Genomic DNA, 22,820 nt, shown 5'->3' on the forward strand with positions numbered 1-22,820 from the left:
AGCTTTAGATTTTACAAAGTACTGGGATGCCATTACGCTGCTCCAGCAGTCCTCCTGGTGTATAGAAATTATGTGACAGGAGACAGAAGGGAGTACTGCTGATCCCCTCCCCGTCTCCTGGTGCATCAATTTTACATGCCAGGAGGACAAAAGAACCACCCAGTAATTTTTTAAAATTTGAAACTTGTTTTGGGGGACTTCTGGGTAACTGATTACCATCCTGGTAGTTACTTGAATGGCGTCTAGACACCCTGCCTGGGAAAACCCAGCTTTCGGGCAACTTTTGGGGACATAAACCCATGCAAAAGTGCATTTTGTAAACCCACTTTGGTGCGAATTTTACCCCTGTCTGGAAGCATCCTGAGATATTTTCCAATGTATCGGATCCTCCCTCAGAAAATACCCAAATAATATAAATACAAAAGTTCAAGTTCACCTCACATCCAGAGAGCCTTATGACTCTTGCCAACAAGGGGCCGGGCTGCGGCGCAGCTGGCTAGTAACCAGCTGCTATAAATCACTACTAACCGAGAGGTCATGAGTTCGAAGCCTGGGTCGGGTTAAGCCTCTGACCATTAATAGCCCCGGCATGCTGTTGACCTATGCAGCTCCGAAAGACAGTTGCACCTGTCAATTAGGGAAATTTAGGGACGCTTTATGCGGGAGGCTAATTTACAACACCATAAAACTGCCAGCAAAACACGAGGAAAGGAATGAGGAAGTACAGCCACTACTGGACAGTGAAGCAACAGCTCCCCCTGTGGCCGGAATCGTGAAGTTGGAAAAATGTTAAAAATGCCTCTGAGTCTGTCTAATGTATGTTGTTTGTCTGTTGGCATTGAATGTTTGCCATATATGTGTTCATTGTAATCCGCCCTGAGTCCCCTTCGGGGTGAGAAGGGCGGAATATAAATACTGTAAATAAATAAATAAACAATGAATGTTAACCAAACAAGGCACGCAAATTCAACATGACAAACTCTAGGTCCTGGTTGGGATTTGAAGGAGATGACCTTGGATGTTGGAAGTTATAGTTCACTCACAAACAAAGAGAATTCTGAATTCAACCAACAATAGATCTGGATCAACTTATTTATTTATTATTTTATTATTTATTTATTTCCATAATTTTTATCCCACTTTTCTCACTCAAAGGGACTCAGGGTGGCTTACAAAACTGGCAGAATTCGATGCCAATATACAACAATACAAAAGAATAAAACATAAGCAATTAAAAACAGATTTAAAATAATACAAAATACTTGAGCCATTCATCCACAAAACCTTGTACATAAACCTTAGTCCAGATACATAGCACACATACTGAACTTTGAATACTGGCAGAGTTTACGGTAATTGACCCACAGTGTTGGGAATTGTCGTTCACCCATATCTTTTTCATTTTCTAATGGATGTATTCATAAAAATAAAAAGCAAATAATTACAATTTCTTATAAATAGCATTACAAAAAGACCTGATCTGGGCATCTCCAGGTAGCTAAGCTACTATGAAAATAAAGAGCAATTTTGCCTTGAAAGCACCAGGGACCAAGAAAGAATAAATGGAAAGCAAGGAAAGAAGTAAAGATGTGGAGATCTCAAAGTTGCAAAGCAACTGCTATACAAAAGTTCTTACCATTTAATAAAATAAAGGACATTTCAAATGCTTTTGAATTGATGTGCTTATAAATTCAGAAATGGCATCTGGAAGTGTTTTGCTGCTAAACAGTGTAAGCAGTGCAAGTTTTCACTTAGTCCTCCAGCCTTGTAGGGCCATCATTTCCCCCCATTGTTGTGGTGTCTGCAGATTATTTTCAGAAAATTGAAACAATCTATGTTGTTCCGGAGGTGAAAGCCCTTTTCCTCTGATCTAAGAGAGAGCTATTGAAACAGGCCAACAAGGCAAGGAAAAATTACTGTTCTGCTTCTTTTTCAGGGTAACCATCATGAACTCTTGAAAGGAATAGCTCCATGTTTCCTAGAAGTCACTAGAAGAGATTTGGTTGAGGAAAGCTTTATAAATGCCAAAATAGCAGTAAAGAAATAAAATTTTTATCCATAAATAATTCAAAAGTTTATATGATTTGTCTCTTGATTGAAGCTGCTTTGGTAACTATTTAATACAAAACACACACGCACGCACACACAAACCACCATTCACTTTGAGATTGGTTGGACTGCAAATCTTAGCAACCCTAGCCAGCAGAGGTGAAGCATGCTGGGAGTTGTAGTACAAAAGCATGATTTCCAGTCTTCCCTTAGGGTATTTCATTGACATTGCTATTTCAAGACACCCAGCACTGAAGCAATTTCCCTTGCAATTTTAGCCACTTTGGCTGGGATATAGTGTCACTGCTACATTATCTTGTGTGCTATTTTTGAAGAAGAACAAACTTTGATTTCTATATCAAAGATACTCTCATCTGCAACCAGGTGTCCAATGCTCCTTTTCCCAAGGGAAAAGAACTGAAACAACATCTTCGGCCAGATGCGATCCTCCCTAAGAACTCACAGGGGAAACGAGCTAATTAGCGCTCTGTCTAGCCGCTAATCGGGCGCTTTTTCATGTTTGCGCTTTCTCTGAGCGGCTAGCCTCCCAAAATTCTCTTCTCACAAAGGGGGGGAGAGGTGCTGGGAATAAGCGCCTGTTCAAGGTCCTTTTTAATGAGCTCCGGGCTAGAATTGTCAACAAAAGGCATCTGGAAAGGAACAGCCTCTTGCTGAAACGGCAGAAATCCCATTTCCTCATCACTTTGATCCATAATGGTGCCATGGTCACGACCCAGGGGCCCATGGGACATCACACACACTGGATTTGCCACAATCCCCCCACTATCACCCACAACTTTGGTGATATCCCCCTGCTATCACCTGCAATTTTGGTAAATCCCCCCCCCCTCCGCTATCACCCACAATTTTCACTTTCATGTGATAAGGTCCTTGATCTTTCAAGTCAACTGGAGAGATTGTCTTGGAAGTGTCGCATGCTTCTGAGGATAACTCAGCATTCATTTGGAATAATAGAGTGGCTCACCATTAAATATTTAACTTTTTTAAACTATTCTTTGTTTTAAATGCATGGTAAAACAAACTCAAGCCTGCAGTGTTTAATTTAATGTGTATTTCAGGGACTGCATAAAAAGTGTATGTTCAACCTCATGCCAGTTGCCCATCTCTAGTGTAGTGTATTCCTTTCTATCATGATAGGTATCTTAGGCCTGTGACTTCCACAAAACCAGGGACTCTGTGGAAGTCACAGGCCTAAGATACCTAGTATGATAGACGATATTTTAAGTAAGTGGATTTTCAGCAGTGAATGGGGGCTGGGAGGCCAAATGTGCATAAGCCTGTTCAGCCATCTGCATGGAATGGAGCAGAGACTATGTGGCGCGTACGGCATCCACATGCCAAGTGGCATCCTTCCAGCCCACCCATGTGTGTCATCACGAACCATGACCATATGCAGAACACATGTTCAGCGGTGTGGGCCATGATCATGATAGGATGAATAAATCAAAAATCACATTTACAACATGTCAATTGTGGCTTTTTGAACATTTTTTCCAAAATAGAAATCGGAGAGCCAATTGACTCATTGGGTCACAAAGGCAAGGGTGTCATTAATGTAGGACAGAAAAAGCCACCTTTTCTTCTCTTTTCCTATGTTTCAAGCCTTGGGAAAGTTATATCAGAGCACCTATATTTGGCAATCTCACAATATTCTTGGAAGCAATTCAATAGGACTATGTACTAGGTAAGCAAATGAAGTAAAACTCACAGCAACCCGAAGTAAGCTTAAACAAAAAATGTAGACCTGGTGTATGAAATCTTCCCTCCTTTTCCTACAAGATTTTCTTTAAAATGGGCTAAGTTTCTGCATGGAAGACATAGCCATGGTGACATAGGCATGATCTCTCTTCTTGTGTGACCCCCTCCCCCACCAAAAAACCTCACCTTAAAGGCTAGGCAGCAGCCACACCAACTGGAGTTCTGCAGTGATTGCAAGTGAGATTCTGGGGAGGGGGGCATTTGTGATCATGGCAATGGTGCCATAATTGTAAATGTGAATACATATACATGTTTGTCTGTCTGGGTTAAAAGGTAAAGGTAAAGGTTTCCCCTGACGTTAAGTCCAGTCATGTCTGACTCTGGGGGTTGGAGCTCATCTCCATTTCTAAGCTGAAGAGCCAGCATTGTCCGTAGACACCTCCAAGGTCATGTGGCCAGCATGACTGCATGGAGCACCGTTACCTTCCCGCCGGAGCGGTACCTATTGATCTACTCACATTTGCATGTTTTCGAACTGCTAAGTTGGCAGGAGCTGGAGCTAACAGCGGGCGCTCAAGCCGCTCCCAGGATTTGAACCTGGGACCTTTTGGTCTGCAAGTTCAGCAGCTCAGCGCTTTAACGCACTCTGTCTGGCTTATAACACTGTAAATACTCAATGGGATGTCAGGCATTGTAAAACTATTCCCAGCATAACCACAATGCTGGAGGCAGTGGAGGAAGCACAGACACAGGAAATACTTCCAAAATTTTGTCTTAGTTTTAATCTTTTGTCTTGGCTGTGACCCTTCAGACTGCAGATGAGGGCTCACTTGACGACAGGAGCAAAACTGAAAGTGCAGCTTGACACCATTTTGACTTGCAATTTTGCAAAGTCTTTACCTTCTCTGCCCAAGAACTGGTGTTTTACCAAACTACTGATTTCAGGAACCATGGTAGCCAAAGTGGTGTCCATAACATTGAGCCATGGTAGCTAAAGTGGTGTCAAACTGCATTGATTCTACAGTGTAAATGCACCCTGAGAGAGAAACTCCAGCACTACACCAGAGACATATGCTTCAGATGGAGAAGGTCCTAGGTCAGTGGTGGTGAACCTATGGCACGCGTGCTAGAAGAGGCATACAGCACCCACTGACATACATGTCACCACCTGCCCCTGCTCACCATCCCACCCCCCCCGCTTACTCGCCCACTTGCTCGCTTGCCGCCTGCTCATCTGCTCACTTGCCTTCCACCTGCCCCCCACTCACATGCATGCAGCCATGCCCACTTGCTTGCTTGCCCTCTTGCCTTCCCCTCTGTTTGCTCTCCCACTTGTTTCCCCATCCCCAGCTTGTCCCTTTTGCCTGCTTGCCGGCCCACCCCCTGCTCACTTGCCCTCTCGATTAGTCATCTCCCGCTTGCTTGACCACCTATCTGCTCACTCACCTGCTTGCCCACCTCCCTGCTTGCTTGCTTGCTCACCTGCTCACCCCTCGCTCGCCTGCCCGCTTACTTGCCCACTTGCCTGCCCTTCACTCACCTAATCCCCCCGTTTGCCCCCCCCCCCCCCGAGTTACCCCACCTCCACCCCCACCCCTACTTTGGGCGTTTGGTCTCTAAAAGGTTCACCATCACTGTCCTAGGCTGAGGATTTGGCACTCTCTATTTCTAATACTCTGGAGAGCTTTCTATCTGTCAAGGCAGGAAATACACTGGAATAAACAAATCAGTAATGTAATAGCTTTCTGTAGAAGGCTTCCTGGAAAACAAAAATGGTTAATTACTGATAGAAAACGACTATCCATCTTTGCTGTGTCTTTCTAATTGCATTTAGGCGATCCTCATTTATTGTTTTTCCTATGGGTTGGACACAATACCATATTGCTATTTCAATTTTCCATTTCCTTCCGGGTTTTAAAATATCAAGGGAATGTTCCTCAAAAAGTAACCAGCAGCATGTGTATATGGTATTTGTTAAAGCTATATATTATGGCAAACCACAAGGTGTAATTCTTTGCTGATTTTATTCTCAAAGGAAGCAATGAATACATTTAGGATTTTCTTCTCACCATGACGAAGTTTTCACAAACTGTTCAGTTTTCAAAGGCTATTTGAACTTCAGGACTTATTTTGTGAAAAATTGTAAGTGGTATGTTTGTGCAGAAATGGCATTTTTTGTGGAGGGTTAACCTCCCATGAAGGGTTATAAACTAGCCAGATTAGAATGGAAAAAATACAAACACAGCATAAGAGACGGTGCCATATATCAATTTTGTCTCCAGGACATCTGATAATGCCTCTGAACATGCTATGCTTTGGGAGGTTGTAGAATAACTCTTACGATCACCAGTCATTGAAAGAAGCCACACCAGTGAATTTGCCCTGTGTTTAGACCAAATCAAAAATGCCTATCAATGCTTTTATGACAACCACTTTGAGATTTGACTATCCTGTTCTTTTCCACCCCAGGACATGCTGCCAATCCTTTTTCATCCAATAGATCTAAAATCTAACCTTATATAGGAGACATTAATATTCATTCTGCATGATTCCTTTTTTTTTATAAACATACATCAAGCATTCCTTCTATTTAAAAAAAATGAAAATCCACAATTTCCTTAGTATTATTATCCCCATCTTCCTCTAAAATTTAGACCACATCCTACAGCGTTACAACATGGAGTGGAATGATGTGGCTGTTTTGCTGATGGAACCCACCACCCTCCCCTGCTCCGGCTCAATGCAGTTTATAATGTTTTCTAGTCTGGATTCCTTCATTATATTCTAATTTATTAGCTTCCAGTGGTAATAATTATAAATGTTTCTCTTTTAAAGAAAAATAATTTCCCTTTTATACCTTGAATATTTATTTCCTGGTATCTTAGTGCTTCGAAATAAATTTAGCTTTTAAACTATTCACATATTTTATTTTGTCATACATGTAATATGATCATAATAAAAGGGATGTGTCAGGCTCATTAATGAGAATCAGATCTGAAAGGTAGCTTAAAAAATATTGGCCCAAAATCAGCTGGAATATCCAACACCATGTCTACTTATTTTAAATCAGTTAGTATTAGGTGAGGCCCAGTGTAATTTGAATTAGTTGACATTGTTGTTGTTGTTGTTGTTGTTGTTGTTATTATTATTATTGACACAACGACGTTGTATGACACAGCAAACAAGATAGATATGCTGGATTTCGTTTCACAAAATCACAAGTCGAACACTTCCCAAGTGTCTAGGACTGTGTGATGTATTTTCGGATGATGCGTGCAGATCCCAGTAAGGTGGCCTTTTGCAGTTGGCAGATCGTAATTTTGTCAATGTCTATTGTTTCCAAATGCCGGCTGAGATCTTTTGGCACGGCACCCAGTGTGCCCATTACCACCGGGACCACCTGCACTGGTTTCTGCCAGAGTCTTTGAAGTTCAATCTTGAGGTCCTGATAGCGGCTGAGTTTTTCCTGTTGTTTTTCTTCAATGCGACTGTCACCTGGGATGGCAACATCAATGATCCAAACCTTGTTCTTTTCCACAACTGTGATGTCTGGTGTGTTGTGTTCCAGAACTTTGTCAGTCTGGATTCGGAAGTCCCACAGTATCTTTGCGTGTTCATTTTCCACAACCTTTGCAGGTTTGTGATCCCACCAGTTCTTAACTGCAGGGAGGTGATACTTGAGGCATAGGTTCCAATGAATCATTTGGGCCACACATAGTTGTGCCTCTGTTTGTAGTCTGTCTGTGCAATTTTCTTACAGCAGCTGAGGATATGATCAATGGTTTCATCGGTTTCCTTGCACAGTCTGCACTTTGGGTCATCAGCTGATTTTTCGATTTTGGCCTTGATTGCATTTGTTCTAATGGCTTGCTCCTGGGCTGCAAGGATCAGGCCTTCTGTCTCCTTCTTCAGGGTCCCATTCGTGAGCCAGAGCCAGGTCTTCTCTTTATCAGCTTTCCCTTCAATTTTGTCAAGGAACTTTCCATGCAGTGTTTTGTTGTGCCAGCTGTCAGCTCTAATTTGTAGTGCGGTTTTCTTGTACTGGTTTTTTGTCTGCTGTGCTTTGAGGAGTTTCTGATTTTTGACTTCAATCAAAGCAGGTTCTTCACTTTGCTTGACATATTCTGCCAGGGCATGTTCTTCTTCTTTGACTGCTTGTTTTACTTGTAAGAGTCCTCTGCCCCCTGATCTTCGAGGCAGATACAGCCGGTCAACATCACTGCGAGGGTGCAGTGAATGATGAATGGTCATGAGTTTTCTTGTTTTTCTGTCCAAATTGTCCAGTTCCACCTGTGTCCAATTTATAATGCCAGCAGTATATCTTATGACAGGTATGGCCCAGGTGTTTATGGCCTTGATGGTGTTGCCTCCATTGAGCTTGCTTTTGAGAATTTTTCTGACCCTTTGTGTGTATTCTTTACTGACCACAATCTTCACATGTTCATGCTTGATGTTGTCCAGCTGTAATATGCCCAGATATTTATAGGCCTTTGGCTGGTGACACTTTATTGTTTGGCCATTGGGCATATTGATGCCCTCACTTTCAATTATTTTTCCCTTCTTCAATGCCACTGTTGAACATTTGTCCAAACCAAACTCCATGTTTATATCAGTGCTAAAAATTCGGACAGTGTTGGTCAGAGATTGGATTTCAGTTTCCGTTTTCCCATATAGCTTCAGGTCATCCATGTACATCAAATGTGAAATTTTGTGAGAATTCTTAGATGTTTGGTAGCCGAGATTTGTTTTTTGTAAGATTGTTGACAGAGGGATCATGGCAATAATGAAAAGCAGAGGGGACAATGAGTCTCCCTGGAAAATTCCTCTCCTGATGTTGACAAGTCCATAACTTTCATTTCCAACAAACAGTTCAGTTTTCCAGTGCTCCATCATGTTTTCAATGAAGGTGCCAACGTTTTTACTAATCCCAATGGCGTCCAGGCACTTGATGATCCAGCTGTGTGGGAGTGAGTCAAAGGCCTTTTTGTAGTCAATCCACGTCATGTGAAGATTAGCTTTTCGGCTCTTACAGTTCTCCAGAATCATTTTGTCAATCAATAACTGGTCTTTTGTGCCCCTGCTTTTCCGTTTGTTGCCTTTCTGTTCATCTGGCAAGATGTTTTTTTCTTCAAGATAGTCTTGAATTCTGTCAGCTATGATGCCAGTCAGTAGTTTAAACATAGTGGGCAGACACGTTATTGGCCTGTAGTTTCCTGGTGCTGCTCCTTTTGCTGGATCCTTTTGTATCAGGTATGTTCTTCCAGTTGTTAGCCATTCACTGATACTTCCTTTCTGCAGCATCTCATTGAATTGTTGGGCCATTTTTCCATGTAAACTAATCAGATGTTTGAGCCAAAATCCATGAAGTTGATCACTACCAGGCGATGTCCAGTTCTTGACTTTTTGCACTCGTTTGCTGATCATTTCAGTTGTTATTTCCATCTGTTCCATTTTGTTCTGTGAGAATTTTCCTTCAAACTCCTTTATCCACCCAGCGTTTTTGTTGTAGTTCTTATTGTTTTCCCAAAGCTCTTTCCAGAACTTCATTGTTGCAGTTTTTTCTGGTTTTATGGTTACTGTGTCTGTTGTTTGGTTCAGGCTCTGGTAGAACCGTCTTTGGTCTGATTGAAACAGTTGATTTTGTCTGTACTGGATGATTCTGGCTTCATACCTTTCAATTTTTCTGGCTGTTGCTGTAATTTGTTCTTTCACAATTTCCAAAGCTTCTTCAATTTTTCTGGTGTTCAGCCAGTACTTTCGGATCAGGTATTGCTTGATTTTGTCATTCTTCAGTTTCTTCTCTTTCATATTTTTCAGGTTACTTGCATCTGATCTAAGCTTTTTGATTTTCAACTCTAGCCTGACCTTCCACTTTGGTTTTCCAGTCGATTTTCTTTGGGGCTGCCTTGGTTGTAGGAGCCCAAGCTCTTCTGTTACTATCACTGCTGCACTGTAGGCATACTGGTTTGTTTGTTCAATTGATGTTATTTGGACAGTGGAGAGTGCTGCATTCACATCTTTCATGAGAGGCGCCAGTTGTCTCTTGGGCACTGTTTTTAGAGTTGGGAGCCGCTTTCTTATTGCATTTGCTGCAGCATGAGCCATGATCTTATCCTTGAGCTCTTGTTGTCTTGCTGTCAAGGTTCCTGGTGGTTCAGCAGATGTTTCAAGTGCTGGTTCATGAAATTCTTGCAAAAGCTCCACCCTTTCTTCTGGTTCATTCTGTTCCACCATTTCAAGTGTTGCTGGAGTCTCTGCTGCTGTCTGTGCTGTGTTCTGATGGTAATTTACTTTGCAAATTTTCTGGATTTCTTCGAGTTCAACTTCACTGAACACTTTGTTTCTGATTATGAATCTTCGTTGGTCAGCCAGTCGGGGTTCTGTTATCTGTGAGTCAGGGTACTCTTGTTTCCATAGCTGATGCATCCTTTTTTGGTAGCCACGCCTTTGAGGTTCAGATTTGTAGTAGCATTTCATAATTGTGCGGTTTTCTGGCATTGTGTATTTCTGCCGCTTCTGTGACTGTTCATTTGGGTTTTGATGATTCCGTAGCCCACTTGTCAATGGATGTCCAGAATCAGCAGCATCCACCGCGGTCCTTTTTATCCTGGGCAACGACCGAGCCAGTATAGACTTCGTTTGGGTTTGATTCTCCATAATGCTAATGGGTTAGGTGCTCTTAGTTCTGCTCCTCAGCTGAGGCCTCTCTGGCTTGGTTGGACCTACCGGTAGTTACACTACCGCCAGCACAGCCCTCAGTCATCATTGGAGCAGGTAAGCCCCCCCACCACGTCAAGGTGGCACCTGCGGAGGGGGTTATTATTATTATTATTATTATTATTATTATTATTATTATTCCCTGCTTTATCTTTCCCTATGGAGACTCAATATGGCTTAACATAAAAGCATTAGCATACAATTTTAAATATACAAATATGCAAACATTAAAACAGAATTAAATATAAACAGCTATTTTGCACAAGCTCCTGCCTTGCCCTTTAGTTGAGTAAATGGCCGCTATGCTAGGCTATTAATTGTTTGCTAATGGTTATGTTTTTATAATGCTTATTATTTGTAAATTTTACTGTGTTATATTTTAACCTGTGTTGTCTGGACTTGTCCCCATGTAAGCCACTCGGAGTCCCTCTGGGGAGATGGTGGCAGGATACAAAAATAAAGTTATTATTATTATCATCATCATTATTATTAACAGTGTTAAAAATCCAGAGTTAAAATCCAATTAAAACATATTCAAGTTAAAACAATAGCACCCCCTGACTTGATCTTTAGCACTGTTAGCTGCTCTGAGTCTCCTCTAAGAGAGGAAAGGAGTATGCAAAAATAACAACAACAACAACAACAACAACAATAACAACAACAACAACAACAACAACAACAATTAGTAGTTGTTATAATAGTCATAGTATTCCTAAAGGAAACACATTGCTATATTCCTTCGATTCCAAGACACACTTTCCTCTCATATAAGCATCTCTAAAAATAGGATAGAATCGCAGGTATGTCTTACACATTCTTTTTGTTGGTGGCGATACTCAGATTAGTGTAATAAAGTCACAAATAAATCAAACTTGCAAAAGTCAAATTTGCATATGTGGCGAGCCAACTGTTTACTGTGTTATTTAAGTTTCTCTGCAGCCAGAATAGCTTTCCTAAAGGAACCGAAGTTTCACTTTTCAACTCATTCCCATTTTCTGGAGAGTGGCCACCAAAACAGACTCAATACACTCCCAATATGAAACCAGATCGACATGCGCTGTCTCTCTACAATTAACCATGTTGTATAATCCCAGCCATACCAACATATATAAGAATGCTGTTTTCTTTGTTCAAATAGAACTCTAGGAGAGTGTGATTCAATAACCAAAAGGCATTTCAATTAGCACAGAAAGAATAAGCATCAATTTTAACGTGCTATCTTGCTCTGACTTTCACATTTTCCCAAGCTTTTCACACAGAAAAGGTTGATTAGTCTAAATAAAGAAGCATTAACTACTAGTGCTGAGTAATGGATAATGTCTTGCTTTTTATGCTGCCAGGAAACCTTATGGCATTGCACATTCAATTTATTCATTTCAATGCGCATTTTGGAAGGACTTTCAAGTGTTCCAGATTATTATTTTTAAAATGGAAACAGACGTATGCTGAGTGGGAATAATCCAGCCTGGTATTTATAACTTGACCCTTCTAGCGCACAGGAATAATTTTCAAGTATATACCTTTTCCATTGTTCTTTTATGAAGACATTTTAAAATAGTTTCCTCAAAATACTCTTAGAGGTTACAAACAGAACCATGTGACAGGAATGCTATAAATGCAGTACATAGAAATTTTAGCTAACCAACATTCCTAGATTTCAAGATACAGAAGGAGTTGGGCAAAAGTGAACATCATGGAGAATTGCAAGGATTTTTAAAGCAGATGTTAAGGACCCTGGTACAAATTAGGGTTTTTTTCCCTTTTCTCCAGATGTCCTTCAGCCTTATTGTGACACCTCTCACCTAGTTTCAGGCATGGCTTTGCACTGGTTTTGACAAGGTTCACAAGTTGTATCCCCCCCCCCCCATCCACCACCATGCTATTGTTCAGGGGAGAAAAGTGAAGAAACAAACATCTGGAGAACAGAGCTGCTTTTTCCACTATTTTGAGCTTTCCAATTTGGGAGGGGGTGTTGTTTGCATTTGATAAATGTTACAAAGCGCTGCAGGGCAAAGATTGCAATCAATAGAAAGTGTGATTCACTACTTTATTACTCTTGACTATATATAAGTTAAACCCCGCTAACATTAAGTGCCTTACTCCTAGAGGAACTTTGTTCTTTTGTCCAATGCTGAGGTAATTGTGAGCCCTGGCCGGCGTTTTGCTGGGAAGCGGATGGGGTCCAAAATTTGCTAGCTGCATTGCTCATGTCACGGATATCTGCCAACCCTTGTAATTCTGATTTTTTTTAATAAAATACACCGGTTGGGAAACAACTTTATGGATGCACTGCTCAGCATATTGAAGTACCGTATGAGGATCACGACACAAAAGGGTAGATGAAAGTGTTAGTAAGCAATGTATTAAGAAAGGAAGAGCTGAAAGCTTGGTGGACAGAGTATAAGCACACTCTCAATTTGCTTTTGTTGCAGCAAAAACAACAAAAGAAGGCATTTAATTAATGCATGGTGGTTTCAATAGAAGAAAGAAAATACCAGGGAGATGATATAAGGCAGTGGTTCTCAACCTATGGGTCCACAGATGTTTTGACCTTCAACTCCCAGAAATCCTAACAGCTAACAAGTAAACTGGCTGGAAATTCTGAGAGTTGTAGGCCAAAACACCTGGGGACCCACAGATTGAGAACCACTGAGATAAGTCAACCTGGGAATTGGGGGGGGGGGAGGTTCTGGCCCATCTCACCTGTCTGAATGTATCTCCTCCTATGAGCCTTCTAGAACTCTTAGATCATCGGGGGAGGCCCTGCTCTCGGTCCCACCAGCCTCGCAGGCACGGCTGGTGGGAACGAGGGACAGGGCCTTCTCGGTGGTGGCTCCTTGGCTGTGGAACACCCTCCCCAGCAACATAAGGCAGATACCAACTCTCCTAGGCTTCAGGGAAGCCTTAAAGACATGGTTGTGCACGCAAGCTTTTAATGAATGAGAACATGGACTTTACATGACCTGTAACAAGACTTGAGGATTCTGGATGAATGGATTTTAATCTTGGACATTCTTAAAATTTTATATAATGTGACTTTATTTTGTAATGATAGCTGTTTTATATGAACTGTTGTTTTGTAGATTGTTTTATATGAATTGTTGTTTTTACATTGTTTTTAGGCATTGAATTTTTGTCTATTTACTGTAAGCCGCTTTGAGTCTCCTCAGAGAGAGAGGTGGGGTAAAAGTGATGTATATATATATATATATATATATATATATATATATATATATATATAAAGATATATCAGCGGCACCTATGCTACGACATCATCACATGGATGCCCCCCATGCCATTTCACCAGCCTCCATGGTGAGACAGCACGGATGTGGGCAATTCCATCACCCCGCTCTTTGTTCTGGGCAGTGATGCTTCCTCATCACACAGAGGAAGCGTCACTGAACATGGGAGCCTTCTCGTGTTAGGAGGGAAGTGTCCTACGATGCTTCCCCTCCAAGTGTGGCTGGGCCTTCAACAGAAAGTCCAGCGTGCCCATCCATCACTCTCCTACCCCTTTAGAATCCCGGGATGCTAAAAAAGGTAAGTGTGATGAGGTCCCCAGTCAACCTGAACATTTGCTGGAGTTTATTTTCTATTTGTTTCAGCCAAAATCATTCTCCTCTGATGACTCTTACCAAACTGTGCAGACTCAATGAAGATTCAAGAATGTGATGCCATGACAGTTAAAGTCATCAGAGTGCTTCAATGATGGTGGTAAAACATGTTCAATGGTTCCATATTAGAAATATTGATATACCTCCACATACAAAAATCACCTGCAAACACATTTCTTTGGCCCCTTCTACACAGCCGTATAATCCAGATTATCAAAGCAGATTTGTCTCCTATATCATCAAATGGGAGCACCCCTCAAGGTCTAACTGCCATTCTGGACCAGGATGAAGAAGGCAGGGCCAGGAAGACATCTTTCCACCATGTCTCCTGTATCAATTTAACAATATAATAATATATAATACTCATATTATACTATACAAATATTATAATATATTGTATATACATATAACATTGATAATAATATGATGTAATGCAATGTAATAATAATAATAATAATAATAATACACTATTATAATTGTATATTTATATTACATGTAATATTACTAATACTATTGCAATATAGTTGTATAGTACATTATAATAATATATAATGCTTATATGATGCTTATATTGTGCAAAACTAATAATATAATATATTGTATGTATATATAACTTGTAAGCTACCCTGAGTCCCCTTCGGGGCGAGAAGGGCAGGATATAAATGTTGCTAATAAATAAATGGGGCCCCTGGTGGCACAGTGTGTTAAAGTGCTGAGCTGCTGAACTTGCGGACCAAAAGGTTCCAGGTTCAAATCCTGGAGCGGAACGGGCGCCCGCTGTTAACCCCAGCTCCTGCCAACCTACCAGTTCGAAAACATGCAAATGTGAGTAGATCAATAGGTACCACTCTGGCAGGAAGGTAACGGCGCTCCATGCAGTCATGCCGGCCACATGACCTTGTAGGTGTCTATGGACAATGCCAGCTCTTCGGCTTAGCAATCGAGATGAGCACCAACCTCCAGAGTCTGACACGACTGGACTTAACGTCAGGGGGAACCTTTACCGTTTACCTAAATAAATAAATAAATAAATAAATAAATAATGCACATTTGCTTTGAACTGGATTATATGAGTCTATCCTGCCATATAATCCAATTCAAAGCAAATAATCTGTTTATATGGCAGTGTAGAAGGGACCTTAGCCAAGACATCTTTTTGACTGAATAGACAAACATCAAGTCATGCGAATTCCCATCTGAAACAGTTCCCTCTTTCAAGTAATACATCCAGATGCAGGTTTACAACTTTAGTAATATCTAAGAAAATAAGATAAAACACAGAAGGCATAGTTACAAAGAAGTACCCAGGGAATCTCAAGCCATCTCCGTTACATTTTCTTCAACATCATTCCCTACTTTTGATATTTGGGGAACTATTGTTCCTGTTTTAGACTGTGAACATGTGCTGCACTTGTCCCATAAAGCTTCAACAGGTGTCAATCAAATAGGTATCACCCTGTAAATCTGCTTTAACAACTCGGTTTTCAAATCTAGGGCCTAAGGGTAGGTTTATGAGGTACCTTAATAGCTATGCAGGTGCAGGGTAAAGAAGAGAGTAAGGAACGAGGTCAAGAGCACAAGCCGTAAAGGGAAGTAGGTTTTTTTTTTTCATCTCCGTGACTTCGATAAATTCATATTCTTTATGAGTAATATAACCGGCTAGAACAAGTATTCGTTTATATAATTCAGATCAGGATATGTACAAAGTGCACCAAACTATTCTTTCTAATCTAATCTGTAGAATTAATGCAGTTGGACACCACTTTAACTGTGATGGCACATGGAATCCAGGTATTTGTAGTTTGGTGAGGCACCAACCCGCTTTGGCAGAGAAGGATAAAGACTTGTAAAACAACAGTTCCTAGGATTCAGTGACAGTGAAACATGGTACACACTGTAAAAGTACTGCAGTTTGACACTGTTTTAACTTACGGTTTTGCAAAGTCTTTAGCCTTCTCTGCCCAGGAATTCTGGTGCCTCGCCAAACTACAAATCCCAAGATTTCATAGCACTGAGCCATGGCAGTTAAAGTGAAGTGATGTCAAACTGCAGTGTAGATGCAGCCTTGGTAATGGATCCAAACATTCTAATTATTTGGCTGAAATGCTATTGGAAATGGGCAGAGTGTAATGCTGTGCCAGCATACCTATGCTGGAGGTCCAGAAGGTGAAGATCCTTTTCCTCCCAGACGGGCAGTAGTAACCAGAGAGTGTAAGGCAAACATACCTGTTTGCTGATGGGCAGCTAGTAGACGGGCATGGCATTGGTACTTCTTTACATAATGATCGGAAAAGTCCTTATGAAAGAACATGCTTCTGAAATTACTGAAAGGATTCCAGCTGTTCTCTGTCACTATGTTTTGTTTTATTGCTACAGAGAAATTGCCTGAATTCCCTAGTATTTATTGTTTTTGTGTTTCTTACTCATATTGTCACTTAAATTTTCTCTTTTAATTCCGAAATATCTTTCCGTTCTGATGAAATTTCCCACAGTCCATGGGCCAAAGTCTTTCAAAATAACTCCAGTCTCAGTACAACGAATTCTAACTTTTAGAACATGGAAATGCATCAGAGGCATTCAAGTCTGCAAACATGGCCAGTCTTTGCCTGGTGGAATGAAGGAGATGTCTGCGGAGCTCAATGAATGCCTGCTGGACACAAGATTTATTAGAGATAAATATTACCTAATGCTGGTGGAGGATTCTGCATAATCATTTCTTCTTTCCCAACCCAGTGTTTCATCTTTAATCCCAACATTTATGGGTAGAGAATAATCATTGTCAGCTGACGTTAGTGATAAGTGAATGTTAATAATTCCTTTTTGTTGTGCTTCGAGCCAGCTATTACCCTGTTTCCCCTAAAATAAGACATCCCCAGAAAATAAGACCTAGTAGAGGTTTTGCTAAATTGCTAAATATAAGGCCTCCCCCGAAAGTAAGACCTAGCAAAGTTTGTGTTTGAAAGCATGCCCGCCGAACAGAACACCAGAGCATGCAGGATCGGTAAATGTACATACCATAGAGTGTTGTACATGGAAATAATGGTAGTAACAAGAAATTCTTGATAGGATTCACAGTTTGTCTGTTATGCTGGTTTGTGATGACAACTACTGTAGAGTATATAATAAATGTTCATTTTTTTGTTCAACAATAAATGTGAATTCTTCTTCATGGAAAAATAAGACATCCCCTGAAAATAAGACCTAGAGCATCTTTGAGAGCAAAAATTAATATAAGACACTGTCTTATTTTCGGGGAAACACGGTAGCATTTGCTGCAAAGTTGTCTTCATCTAAAATAATCATGTAATGTATTTTTGCATTGTATTTGGAGACTGCGCATGACTTAAGAAGGCCATGTAAAACACTGTGAACATGTTTCTAGGAGATCCTACTTCTGACATGGTGCTAGATAGGTGTTGGTTATATGTTAGCCTTCCTTCCCAACCTGCACCTTGGTGGTAATTTCTAACCCACCTGATATGGGCCTTTGTAGCATGATGCCACTGTCCTATGCCATTTGTACAATCTGGGATAGTGGCAACTTACCGACAAAGATACTCTATTGCACCACTGCTTCATCAGTACAAGATCCCATGGCTGCACTTCTGTGTGAGAGAGGCTATTCCACTCTCCCACTCTGCCACTTTTCCTAGTATTTTTTTTTATCTTTTAGACACTTGTTGGTAGAGTGGGCTTAATAACAAAAGACCCTCCTCATAAATATACAACTGAGCAACTCATTGGCATCAGATTGACCAGCAGCACCAGTAACCCAAAGTGATAAAAAGGTAAAAAACATACAGACCAATGTTATATCTTCCATAGGAGGCTTTTCTTTGTAGTAAAATAATATAGTTGCACTATTTACAATAACAAGGTTTCCGCAACACGAATAAACAAATACTAGTAGCTTTACACGTAGCAGCCTTCACACTCTGAACCCTATTTCCCCCTCAACACTCAGGGGGTGCTTTTATTGTGCTTTTCTTGCATGGCAGAAGGGAGTTGGATTGGATTGGGTTGATTCTTATTACTGACACCAAGACAGAGTATGATACAGCAAATGAGATGTATATGCTGGATTTCATATTAAAAAATCGCAAGTCGAACACTTCCCAAGCGTTTAGGACTGCGTAATGCATTTTCGTATAATGTGTGCAGATCCCAGTAAGGTGGCCTTTTGCAGTTGACAGGTTGTGATTTTGTCAATGTTTATTGTTTCCAAATGCCGGCTGAGATCTTTTGGCACGTCACCCAGTGTGCCAATTACCACCTGTATTGGTTTATGCCAGAGCCTTTGCAGTTGAATCTTGAGGTCCTGATAACAGCTGAGTATTTCCTGTTGTTTTTCGTCAATTCAACTGTCACCTGGGATGGCGACATCAATAATCCAAACTTTTTTCTTTTCCACTACCGTGATGTCTGGTGTGTTGTGTTACAAAACTTTGTCAGTCTGAATTCGAAAATCCCACAGTATTTTTGCTTGCTGATTTTCCACTACCTTTGCAGGTTTGTGATTCTATTATTATTATTTTATTATGACACAGCAAACAAGATAGATATGCTGGACTTCATATCACAAAATCACAAGTCAAACACTTCCCAAGTGTCTAGGACTGTGTGATGTATTTTCGGATTATGCGTGGAGATCCCAGCAGGGTGGCCTTTGGCAGTTGGCAGATCATAATTTTGTCAATGTCTATTGTTTCCAAATGCCGGCTGAGATCTTTTGGCACGGCACCCAGTGTGCCGATCACCACTGGCACCACCTGCACTGGTTTCTGCTAGAGTCTTTGAAGTTCAATCTTGAGGTCCTGATAGCAGCTGAGTTTTTCCTGTTGTTTTTCGTCAATGCGACTGTCACCTGGGATGGCAACATCAATGATCCAAAACTTTTTTCTTTTCCACAACTGTGATGTCTGGTGTGTTGTGTTCCAGAACTTTGTCAGTCTGGATTCGGAAGTCCCACAGTATCTTTGCATGTTCATTTTCCAATACTTTTGCAGGTTTGTGATCCCACCAGTTCTTTGCTGCAGGGAGGTGGTACTTGAGGCATAAGTTCCAATGAATCATTTGGGCCATGTAGTTGTGCCTCTGTTTGTAGTCTGTCTGTGCAATTTTCTTACAGCAGCTGAGGATATGATCAATGGTTTCGTCGGTTTCCTTGCGCAGTCTGCATTTTGGGTCATCAGCTGATTTTTCGATCTTGGCCTTAATTGCATTTGTTCTGATGGCTTGCTCCTGGGCTGCAAGGATCAGGCCTTCTGTCATTATTATTATTATTATTATTATTATTATTATTATTATTATTATTATTATTATAAAAAAGCTGGGTGGCCATCTGTTGGGGATGCTTTAGTTGTGCTTTTCCTGCATGATATAATTTGTCAGTGGTGACCCCCTGTTTGTGGAAGTCCCTCCCTAACAAAATTGGGTTGGCCCCCTCCCTCCTATCCTTTAGGGGGAAAAAACTTAAAACATGGTTGTGGGACCAAGCATTTGAGTAGCAGACGCAGAGATAATAATGTAAAGGATTTATGTGACTGACAATGGACAGACCTCAGATTATGGCTTTGAGTTTGTGTAATTTTAAGTGGATGTTTTTATAATTGATGTTTTAACAAATAACAAATTCTATGCGTATCAAATTTGTAGTGCAAAAAAACACACAAAAGAACAATAGAATATTTAAAATGAAGAACAATTTTAAGCAACATAAATGTACTAGTAATTCAATGGAAAGTGTGGGCCTGCTTTTGGCTGATGAGAGAGTCAAATGAATTAGGATTGTTCTTCTTGTTGTGTGCCTTCAAGTCATTTCAGACTTAGAGTGACCCTAAATCTAAAGTTCAGGGCAAGTGGCCAGGTAAATGGCCTTGAAAAGCTCCATCCGGCCTGTGGGCTCTAGCAGCTATGGTGGAGTAGAGAGGAAGACAATTTGCCACAGAAGTACCTGGACTTATTTCACCAGGTAGGTTGCAGTACTCTTGCATGATCAAGGGCCATTGACAGGTTCTGCCCATCAAGAGCAGGGACAACTTTGTGGTGGGGAAGTGGTAGACTGGCAATTGATACTTCACATCCTGCTTCTATGATGGTTTATCACCTCCATGTAATAAAGCCCATAATAGTACTCCTAATGCACCAAACCAGGATACATCATTGTCTGGTAAGGTAAGGTTTTCCGCTGACATTAAGTCTAGTTGTATCCAACTCTGGGGGTTGGTGCTCATCTCCATTTCTAAGACAAAGAGCCAGCATTGTCCGTAGACACCTCCAAGGGCATGTAGTCAGCATGACTGCATGGAGTGCAATACCTATTGATCTACTCATATTTACATGTTTTTGAACTGCTAGGTTGGCAGAAGCTGGGGATAACTGGGGGAGCTCACCCTGCTCCCCAGATCCGAACTGCCATCCTTTTGGTCAGCAAACTCGGCAGATCAGTGGTTCAACCTGCTGCACCACAGGGGGCTCCAATCATTATCTGAACAAATCTTTAAAACAGACAAAGCTATGATTTAAATACTGAGGAATTGGTGTTTTCCAAACAATTTTCTCTCCACAGTTTGCCAAATCTTTTTCAGGGTGATGTTACCAAGAAATCTATAAATACACAAATAGGACTGCCTTCAATGCTATACGTGTTGATTTCCACTCATGCAGTGGAAGCTGTCTTACCCCTCATATCCTGCCAATCGGATTTGGGGATTAGAGGGAGCTGTGGGTGAGTGGGAAAGATTCCCCCCATCTGCTGAATGAAACCTTCCATTGGCAGAGTGACAGTAATTGGATTTCACCTCCTAAAACAAAATATGTATGGCAAGTTTATATTAACATTCTCAAATGACTAAACAATCACACACTTGGTGAGGAGGACTTGATCCAGGGCTGGCTCCTGCCAAGAAAAACAAGCAATTGGTTTCCCTAAAAGGGACTTAATATTGCTGATGGTGGCAAATCATAGGCACATACAGCTCCTTCTGCCTCCGTGTCCAATTGGCAGGACTCCCTGCACCAAAATAATTCCTAACATATTCTTATGGAAGCCCTTCTGAAAGAGTTTTCAGAAAAGCTTCTCCATTTCCCAACTTTCTGCTTAGAAAATGACATTCCTGATACTGTCTAAATAATTCACCAAGTGTGTGATTGCTTAGTCAATCTCATCTGCTATGTTTTGGATGTGTGACTTCTTATACTTGTCATGTTTGCAAAGTACAGGCTTGCTGTTGATTTCACTCATGTACATTGTTTTTGCAGTACTCCTTTCAGGGGTCATCTAATTCTTTTTTCCTTCTCAGCCATTTTTTTAAAAATTGTATCAGAAGCGACTTGAGAACATATTGCAAGTTGCTTCTGGTGTGAGGGACTTGTCATCTATAGAGACATTGCCTAGCAGACACTTGGATGTGTTAGCTGGGAGGCTTCCCTCATGTCCCCACAAGATAGAGCTGACAGACGGGAGCTCACCCCATTCTATGGATTCAAACCAGCAACCTTCAGGTCAGCAACCCAACCTTCAGGTCAGCAGTTCAGCCAGCACAAGGGTTTAACGCATTGCGCCACCACGGCTCCTAGCCACAAATTAACTGTGTATTTATTTAGAACATTTATCTTCCACCTTTAAGGGTACAGAAATACAAATAGAAGAGTGGAAAGAGGCATAGGTCCATATCTATATATGTCACTACATTCACACTAGGCCTGATGCACAATTTTAGAATTAGCAAAAGGTGGAATTCCACACTGTTTTTACTGGCAGTGGCAGTATGAAGTATTTCTGTAACTGTTTCGGCAAGACATCCTGCAGCATCTTCTACAATAGTCTTACTGAATCACAGCTACTTGCACAAAGCCATGTTACAGTACAATTTTGCCAGCCAGAGATTTTATGTGACCAGCATTTAATTGGATTTAGATTACAAAAGTTACAATTAACAGAACCTTTTTTTAAAAAAAAAATACTGTACTAAATGGAATCATCAATATTTGCTCAGCTAATCACTCCATCAGATTAATTGATTTCTGAACCAATACTGTCTTAATTTGCCACTAGTGTATTTATAGAGAGCCTAATGAACCTCCCACAAGAGAGAGTTTGATATCTCAGACCAGGATATCTGATGATGATGAATTAAGTAAATCAGCAGATAGTGGCATCTGTAGGTGGGTGGAGGGTATGCACACTGCACCGGATGGATGACACCAAAACGACTGTCTGTATTTTTTTGTACAGTTTTTCATGGGAGATTCTCTATGCTAAAAAGATGGTCACCCATGCTTTCCCATCTTAATCTGATGATGTTGAAAGTGTCAGTGGGTGACACATAAATCAGATTACAGTGTTCCCTCACTTATCGTGGGGGTTAGGTTCCCGCAATACGTGAAAATCCATGAAGTAGAGACACTATATTTATTTTAATATTTATATATTATTTTAGTAGTCATACACTATTTTAAGTTTTTATCAACCAATTGTGTGTTGATAAATCGCCTCCTTCTCCTCCTGTTGCCGATTGTGCTCTTTTTCTCTCCCTTTGGCTTCTCCTTCCTCCCTTCCTTAGGCTGTAGATTGTAATTTTTTATGATTTATAATAGTCTTTTAGAGTTTATTGAAAAACCGTGAAACAGCGAATCCGCAAAAAGTGAACCGCAAAGTAGTGAGAGAACACTGTATAAGAGTTGCCTTGTAAGATTTGGTAGTGCATGTGACAGATC

Source organism: Anolis carolinensis, chromosome 1, assembly GCF_035594765.1.
Source record: "Anolis carolinensis isolate JA03-04 chromosome 1, rAnoCar3.1.pri, whole genome shotgun sequence".
NCBI classification, from domain to species: domain Eukaryota; kingdom Metazoa; phylum Chordata; class Lepidosauria; order Squamata; family Dactyloidae; genus Anolis; species Anolis carolinensis.